Source organism: Odocoileus virginianus, chromosome X, assembly GCF_023699985.2.
Source record: "Odocoileus virginianus isolate 20LAN1187 ecotype Illinois chromosome X, Ovbor_1.2, whole genome shotgun sequence".
Classification (NCBI taxonomy): domain Eukaryota; kingdom Metazoa; phylum Chordata; class Mammalia; order Artiodactyla; family Cervidae; genus Odocoileus; species Odocoileus virginianus.
In genome coordinates this window covers 13,460,028-13,469,765 of record NC_069708.1, presented here as the reverse complement: position 1 = coordinate 13,469,765, position 9,738 = coordinate 13,460,028, and the positions used below count along the sequence as shown (strand labels likewise).

Below are 9,738 nucleotides of genomic sequence, written 5' to 3'. Positions count from 1 at the left end.
TATAAGAGATGTCATATAGTATTTCTCCTTCTCTGTCTGACTTCAGTCAGTATGACAATCTCTAGACCCATTCATGTTGTATTTTTGCTTTAAATAGTTATCTTGTAAGATAATTGGAAAATTAAGAAAATAACTTTTAATATATTTAACCCCATATATACCATTTCAGCACTCTTCATTCCTTTGTGTAAATCTAACTTTCATGGTGTTACATGCTTGGAAGAACTTTTAACATTTCTTGTAGTGCATGCGTGCTGGTGCCAAATCCTCTCAGCTTTTGTTAGTCTGAAAACTGTTTTAATTCACCTTCATCTTTGAAGGAGATATATTTCCTGAGTAGAGAATTCTAAGTCAACATATCTTTTTTATCTTTCAGCTCTGTAAAGACCTTCTATGCCTTTCACAGTTTCTAAAGAAAGGTCTACAGTGATTTTTACATTTGTACATAATGTGCCTTTCTTCTCTGGCTGCTTTTAAGATTCTCTCTCTCTCTAATTTTGAATGATATATACAACTTGATTTAACACTTCATGAGACTTCCCTGGTGGTTCGGTGGTTAAGAAACTGCTTTGCAATGTAAGGGATGTGAGATCAATCCCTGACTGGGGAACTAAGATCCCACATGCCAAGGAGCAACGGAGCCCGCATGCTACTTCTAGGGAATGATGTGTCACAAGGGAAGATTTTGTGTGCCACCACTAAGACCTGATGTGGCCAAAAGAAAAGATCTTGAAGTGGAGAGGTGCCGAGATTTTCTCTTGATCTTTGTTTTCTAACATTTTGATTTGGATGTGTCTTCATGTAGTTTTCTTTGTGTTTATCATGTTTGGGGCTCCTTGAGCATACAGATACGTTTGTTTATAGGTTTTTTTTTTAAAGAAAAGAATATTACTTTTTTTTTCATTTATTTTTATTAGTTGGAGGCTAATTACTTTACAATATTGTAGTGGGTTTTGTCATACATTGACATGAATCAGCCATGGAGTTACATGTATTTCCCATCCCGATCCCCCCTCCCACCTCCCTCTCCACCCGATTCCTCTGGGTCTTCCCAGTGCACCAGGCCCAAGCACTTGTCTCATGCATCCAACCTGGGCTGGTGATCTGTTGGTGGGAATGCAAACTAGTACAGCCACTATGGAGAACAGTGTGGAGATTTCTTAAAAAACTGGAAATAGAACTGCCATATGACCCAGCAATCCCACTTCTGGGCATACACACAGAGGAAACCAGATCCAAAAGAGACGTGTGCACCCCAATGTTCATCGCAGAACTGTTTATAATAGCCAGGACATGGAAGCAACCTAGATGCCCATCAGCAGACGAATGGATGAGGAAGCTGTGGTACATATACACCATGGAATATTACTCAGCCATTAAAAAGAATTCATTTGAATCAGTTCTAACGAGATGGATGAAACTGGAGCCCATTATACAGAGTGAAGTAAGCCAGAAAGATAAAGAACATTACAGCATACTAACACATATATATGAAATTTAGAAAGATGGTAATGATAACCCTATATGCAAAACAGAAAAAGAAAAGAATATTACTTTTTAAAAGATCTTTTTAAGAGAAGTTTTAGGTTAACACTAAAATTGAGAAGGAGATACGGAGATTTCCCATATGCCCTTTGTTCCCATATATGCATAGCCTCTCCCATTTATCAACATCATTCATGGGAATAGTAGACCTTTTTTTTTTTTAACAAAGATGAGCATACACTGATTCATTATAATCATCCAAAGTCCATAGTTTACGTTAGAGTTCACTCCTGGTGGTGTATATTCAGTGACTTTGGATAAACGTATAATGACATATATCCACCATTATAATAAACACAAAATATTTTCACTGTCCTAAAAATCTTCTGTGCTCTGTGCCATTCATCCCCATCTCCACTCCAACCCCAGCCCCTGCCTGACAACCGTTGATCTTTTCACTATCTCCATGGTGTTACCTTTTCCAGAATGTCATATAGTTGTTGTTGCTGTTGTTTGGTCACCAAGTCATGTCTGTCTCTTTTGCAACCCCATGGACTGTAGCCCGCCAGTCTCCTCTGTCCATGAGGTTTCACAGGCAAGAATACTGGAGTGGGTTGCCATTTCCTTCTTCAGGGGATCTTCCTGACCCAGGGATCGAGCCAGTGTCTCCTGCTTGGCATGCGGATTCTTTACAACTGAGCCACCAGGGAAGCCCTGTTATATAGTTAGAATCAGGCAATATGTAGCATTCTCAGATTTAACATAGTAATGCACATTTAAGATTCCTCCATATCTTCTCATGGGTCGATAACTCATTTCTTCTTAGCATTGAATAATACTGTAGTCCTTTGTCTGGATGTACCACAATTTATTTATTTATTCACCTACTAAAATTTAACAGATGTTATTTAATTTAAATTTTTTTTTTTTTTTGCCTGTCATCCTTGCGCAGGGGCCATGCTAATCTTCTCTGTATCGTTCCAATTTTAGTATATGTGCTGTTGAAGTGAGCACTAACAGATTTTAAAAATCGATTTTGGAAAAAGGTTGGCCCTTACTTCTTCAAGTATTTTCATGTTCTTTTTCTTTGTCTTCTGGGATTTCAGTTGTGTATGTGTTAAACTGCTTGATGTTTTCCTATAGATCATTGAGGCTCTGTGGGTTGTTTCTTGGCTATTTTCTCTTTATCTTCATTTTGATAGTTTCTATTGCTACATCTTTAAGTCCTTTGGTCTTCTGTGTTGTGTAATCTGCTGTTAATCTCATCTAGTGGAATTGTAAATTTAAGTATTGTGTTTTTCATATCTAGAATTTCCATTTATCTTCCATTTCTATTTTTATTCTGTTTATATTTTCCTTTACTATACTTCCTATTTTTATTTTACTATATGGGGAATACTTACAATAGCTGTTTTATCATTTTTGTCCATTAGCCCTATCATTCTGTAATTCCTCTTTCTGTTTCTATTGACTTTTCTCCTTATGGGTCATGTTTTCTATTTCTTTGCATGCTAAGTAGTTTCTGATTGGATTTTAGGCATTATGAATTTTACATCATTGAGTCTTAGAATTTGCCATATTACTTTAAATACTATTGGACTTGTTTTGTCAGATAGTTATTTTATTTGTAGGTCAGCTTGATCCCTTCCAGACTTTCTTTTAAGAATTTTTAGGGTTGGTCTAGAATAGCCTTTTCTTTAGGGCTAGATTAGCTATACTCCTAAGATATGATATTTCTGGAATCAAAGTTTCTCTACTCAGACTGGTAAGAACTTGAAGATCCCTGATCCTGTGTAAACTCTGGAAATTGATTGAATACAACTTTTGGAAGTTCTTTCATCAGAAGTTGTTGTTTGCCCAGCCATATATTGAATAGCATTTCATTCTATGTGCTTGGGATATCAATTCAGATTTCTGCAACTCTTAGAATTCTGTCTACTGTATCATGGTACATAGCCACAAATTTTACTTTGCAGCTTTGTGTCCTGAACAACAGTGAGAATGAAATTGCATATATGTTCTAAACTATTAAGCTCTATTCCAATGGTTTATCCAGTAATAAAGCATTCTGTTTGTTTTGCAGTTTCATTGAAGTCTAATATTCTAAGTATTACTAGACTCAGTTACATAGTATGATGAAAATATGAACACACACATATAATTGGTATCACAATAGATCACTTTATCGGGAAAACTACCTTGAATAATTCAGAATCTCCATTTTACCAATGAGGACACTTGCTAAATTTGTTACTGATGCCCCTTGTTGAAATGGAGCAAAGTTTGCAGGCACCTAGAGAGCCTGCCTATCTATAGTTCACTGGTGTGTCAAGAGCATTTCTCTTTGCCTTCTAAGCTTACTAGCTTTTCATTCTAAATGATTGTGATGCTTTTATTGTAAAGTAAAGATAAAATGCTGTGGCAGAGGCAGAACCATTTCTTAGTGTCAAGGATGAGGAAGTCAGTTGAAATTACACATTATAAGATTTATTGTATGTCAATAGATAAGAGATTATCTTAAAACAAGTGATAATTAGATTTTTTTTCACATTATCTGTGTAGATGACTCTTTTGGTCACATGTCAGCAAAATTTAGTGATACATTAAAGATTTTTCCTCTGCTTTATGATAGTGTCATACCCCTGCACTTTTTTAGGGGAAGGAATTGTAGTTGACTATTTCTAGTCTTGTAATTGATAAAGTACCTGGCTAGACTCATGATTTTAAGTGTAAGGACAGTTGCTGACTTATTTGCATGTCTTACTTCAAATTTTACAAATGCATATAGATTCCATTGTGAGAGATGTAGAAAAGATCCCGTGGAACATTTTCGGTTCAATAGAATCATTGCTAATGAAATTATAGCTTTGCATTAAACTGTTAAAAATTCAACCAGAGACAATTTAAATTACTTGCTATTTTGCTGAGTGGAATAGAGGCTTCTCTGAATTGCATTGTTGATGATTACTATCCATGGATACTATACCAGATGCTCAATAAATATTTTTCTTCTAAGTTGAAAATAATTAAAACTCTTGAGGAAACATGTTTAACGGTTAATAGCATTAGAGAATATCAGGCTGTTGAAAAAATAGATGCTGCCAAAAAAATCAGTATATTTAATAGTATTAAATCACAATGATCCTTATGAAATTATGATGTTTTGCTTTAGATTTGAAGTTTGTTTGTGTTGTATTTTTTGTATGTTTTCTCCAAAAAGACTGCAATGATGTAGTGATGATTCTGGAGTAAAAATACCTGGGTTCAAAATTCTGATTCCACTACGTATTAGCTATGGCACCTTGAGCAAGTCACATAATCCCTCTATATTTCAGTTTTCTCATGTTAACCTCTATACCTGCACCAGCAGCATTAACCACCACTTGGGAACTTTGAAAAAGTGCAAATTCTTGGCCCCAGCCTAGGCAAACCAAATCAGAACATCAGGAGATGGGGCCCAGCACTCTGCTTTAATGAGCTCCCTCTTCTGATAAACACTAAAGTTTGAGAAGCAGTGTTCTAAGCCCTGTAATACCTTCCGTGGTTTCTACTAATCTCTTGTGATGGTGAGTGATTATGGTTAATCTGTTTCTTGGCATTGTCCTTAAAAGTTGAAATCTTAAGCCTCCATTAAATGTGTCTATTGCCAATGAAAAACTGAGGGATTAGAGATATTTAAACAAAACTTCAATCAGACTAAATTTCAGAGGAAGCACAGAAGACCCTCCAGTAAGGGTCATTTTTTTTTTTAACAGTGTAGTTGCTTCAGTGTCCAGCCTGTCTGGTGTTGAGCAATGAGATGAGACAGACTGGGAGGGGACAGGCTGAACCTTGGCCCTTGTGTCCTAGTTCCAGGCGCAAAGACAAAATTCGTTCCAGCAGGTCTAACGCAGCACGGAAGTCATAATGGTAAGTTTTATTTGTTTTCCCCTGTCAGTTTCTTTAGTATTATTACCATTATGAGAGTCTGACAGGGAAAAACAAATAAAATGGTAAGCATGGGAGGACCAAACATGGGAACAGAGGAATGAGGTTTCTCAACCAGAGGGCAGAACTTGGTGACCAAGGCTCTAGAAGAAGGCAGTGTTCTGAGACTGAGGCAGGCAGGCCAACAGGGAGTCTATTTAAGGGACATCTGCTAGCAGATGCAAAGGCTTCAGTTCCTGGAACTGGTACTGACAAAAGCCTGGCAGGATGCAGTCCTATGGAGGGCATATTATCAACAGTGAGGGTTGGATATCCGGGACAAGGAAAGTGACCACATGTCGGGAACAGCATGTGCATTGCCTTACTGGTCCTCATGTAAGAGTCAAATAACAGTTGGGTCAACTTGGTGCTTGGGGTCTTCTGTCACTTTTTTTTTTTGCCACGCTGTGCGGCATGTGGAACTTCCCTGACCAGGGATCCAACCTGTGGTACCTTGCAGTGAAGCCCCGAGTCTTAACCACTAGACCACCAGGGGCATCCTTCCATCACCTCTTTATCCAAGGCGGGTGTTTGGTCCTAGGGCTGGAGTCAGGCTGAGCCTGTGTATGGGTCAAAGTGGATGGAGCTGTGGGAAGAGGTGGGCTATCAGCTGGGTCACACATAACCTAGAGAAGTGACTCTGGTGAAGAAATTTTCCAGCCATCAAGAAGCAAAAGGGTGGCAACATGGCCAAATGGTCAGACTCCACTATCTATTGGCAACTGTGCTTTAAAAGGAAATAGACAAGTACAGATGTACATATTGTCTTTTCAAACATTTAAACATTTTGAATAAGTAATGGATTCACATAGTTCTGCATTCAAAGTGTAAAAGAGTCTGTAATGAAAAGTCTCCTTCACATCTCTGCACTCCTCAGACATCTAGCTTTCTTTTCAATAAAAATATTATTTGCTTTTTGTGTGTATATATATCTATATATGTAATAAAGATATATATTTCTTTATGTTTACATATTTTCTCTTTGGTGTTTGAATTTGTATATATAATGTTCCCCTTTTCCCTAAGTGGTAGCATACTATATTCTTTTGTTCCTTACTTTTTTCCATTAACAATATATCTTGAATATATTTCCAAATCACTACAAAGAAGGCTTCTTCATTTTTTTTTCACAGATGCATGGTATTCCATGGATGTACCATGATTTATGTAACTTAGCCTCCCACTGATGGGTATTTAGGTTGTTTTTAATCCTTGCTCTTTGAAATAATCTTGTACATATATTATTTTGCATGTGTAAATATTTCTGTAGGATGAATCTCTAGAACTAGAATTGATGGATCAAAAGATGTATGCATTTGTAATTTTGATAAATTTTACAAAATTAACCTCTAGGGTTATACCAGTTTATATTTCCATTAGCATTTTAAGAGAAGAACTAGCAACTATTTGCACTGTGGAAAAAGTTGATGCTATGACTACACAAAAATATTTCATGGAAATAGTTCCTACAAGTGTAGGTCACCAGATATGGCAGAGTCAAGCTGATTATTCCTTCCATGAAGCTGTGGAAAGCTGCCACTTTATTTAGGGAGACTCATTAAGCAAGTAATGTTCATTATTTGAAATATTAGGCTTCCTGTCTTTTATAAAGCTGAAATGTGAAACATAATCCCACTACAATAACCAAAATAAAGATGATGCTTTATAGTTTATGAAGTGTTTTTCCACACAGTTTTTAAAATGTTCTCTGAACTTAAAATCTAGGTTTAAATTGATATACTAAATTTTAAGAACTTTGCCTCAGAAATACTACAAAAGTCAAAAGAGATCTAGAGCAAGAAGTCACTTGTCAAACTGATACATGTTCCTCATGTCCACAGGCCCAGTTCTGGACTTTAAAGTGGTTAGTTTTCTCTTTAGGAGTGTTTGGAACTCTGGGTGGCTCTTGAGTACAAGCCCGTGTATTAAAAATGAGTGACAGCACCATATTATCATGGCTGATTCCTGCCCTTTTTGCATTCCAAGACAATGAAAAATGCAAAAAGCTGTTATAAACGGCTGAGTCAAGATCTAATTCTCCAATGTGTTTATTCTTATTGAGTAAATTCTACATAACCCATTGGCAAAGGAGATGGGATAACATATTCTGGCAGAAATGAAAATTACTGACAAACAGCTTATGGTGCTAGTTACAAAGGCACGACAAGAATCTTTCTATGGAATCTTTTATCCACCCATATAGTTAGCGTATGTCACGTGACCATCTTTGCAGCTTGTGGGAGGGGGACAGAATTTGCTTGTGCAGTGCAGCAAGCCTTGAAGAGGTTTATTTTATCCTCTGTGAAGTCCATGGTCATGAGAATTGTGAAAAGCTTAACAGCAGGAGACAGTTCTATTCATTTGGAAAATAACCAAAGCCCTCTTTTCACTGGTATATTGTCCACAGATATCTCAGAAAATGATAGATTGATAAGTCAATCAGATAATCATAGCACTACAAAAGGTATGTTTTTAAAGGCCATTTTAATAGAAGAGTCTCATATCTGAATTTATAATATTGGTTATCTAGACAGCCTTCCATTTACACCCTTTGCTGGTGTTGGTCTCTTCATTGTTTTTCCTCAGCAGCTGTGGATGAGAGCTCACCAACGATTTCCAATTAAGAACCAGTCATCCACCTCGCTAGTTCTAGAAGATAAGTGAGTAAAATTCTCTAGAACTGGGCTTCTCAAATTTGAATGTGCAAATTAACTACCTAGGGAGATCTTGTTAAAATGCAGAGTTTGATTCAATAGATCTGTTAGAAATGCAGACTTTGCTGCTGATCTGAGGATCACACTTAAAAGTAGCACTGCTGCCTTATAAAAATCTTTAACTATGACTCAAAATACAATTGCCATAAGGAAAAATACAGATAAATGTGGCGACATTAACATAACTGTTGTTGACATAGAAAACAAACTTATAGTCACCAAAGGGGACAGGGTGGGAGGGGACGGGGGGGAGCTACATTAGGAGTTTGGGATTAACATATACACATTACTATATATGGGCTTCCCTGGTAGCCGAAGAACCCGCCTCCCAATGCAGGAGCCTCAGGAGACATGGGTTTGATCCCTGGGTGGGGAAGATTCCCTGGAGAAGGAAATGGCAACCCACTCCAGTATTCCTGCTGGGATAATCCCATGGACAGAGGAGCCTGGTGGGTGACAGCCCATGAGGTCGCAAAGAGTCAGACACGACTGAGCATGCAAGCAGATAGAGACTATTATATATAAAGTAGGTAAGCAACAGGGATCTACTGTTTAGCACAGGGAACTCTACTCCATATCTTGTAATAACCTATGATGGAAAAGAATATGAAAAAGCATGCATATATATGCATATATATGTATAACTGAATCACTTTGTTGTACACTTAAAACTAACACATTGTAAGTTAACTACACTTCAATAAAAATATAACTGTTGCATGCAAAACCAACAACCAACCCCCCAAACAGCTTAGATAGAATAAAAACATAAATGACAAAATGGGAAAAAATATTTGCAAATTGGAGCACAGATAAAGGGGGACTATTCCTAATGTATGATAAACATTTAAAAATAGGGAAGAAAAAGACAATTCTAGAAAGCGGGCTAAAGATAAAAATGATCAATTTAAGAAAAACAAGTGCAAATGTCTCTTTACCATATGGAAAGAGCTTGGTCTTGCTCATTATAGAAATGCAAATTAAAACTACATTGAGGTATCTTTTCTCTCCTACCAGGTTAGCAAAAATCCAAAAGTTTGACATTTTCTTTTGATATTCTCTCTTCTATGAATCTATCCCAAGGGTATACTATAAAAAAATGAAAGCACAGATATTTATTGCAACATTAATTATAATAGCAAGAAACTGGAAACAATGCAAATGACTATTGGGAGCCTCGATGAATAAATTCTGATACATCTACACAATGAATACTAATTTTTTTTGGCTGCACTGCCTGGCATGCAGGATCTTAGTTCCATGACCAAGGATGGGATGAAACCATGCCCCCTGCAGTGGAAGCTCAGAGTCTTAACCACCAAACCGCCAGGGAAGTCCCCAACTATGAATACTATTTAAATATGGGAGAAAACAAAGAATATCTTTGTGCATTGCTATAACGTATTCTCCAGTATTTAATGTTAAATAAAAAGAAAGTAAAGTGGAAAAATAAAAGAACATAGTTTATCATAGTTTATCTTAGAAAGGGGGAAGAATGCAAATATGAATGTACTTATGTTTTTCTTTCCCTCCACCCCAACCCCCTCCCCAAACAGGATCTATATTTTTAAGA

The 9,738-nt window shown here is 36.8% G+C and overlaps 1 non-coding gene across 1 annotated transcript; it reads right to left on the bottom strand.

The window, feature by feature from the left end:
• Positions 1-2,392: 2,392 nt before the first annotated feature.
• On the bottom strand, positions 2,393-2,499 carry LOC139033226 (U6 spliceosomal RNA). Its single transcript, XR_011485849.1, has one exon. It is a non-coding gene; the product is annotated as a U6 spliceosomal RNA (small nuclear RNA).
• Between the last annotated feature and the right edge of the window lie 7,239 nt (positions 2,500-9,738).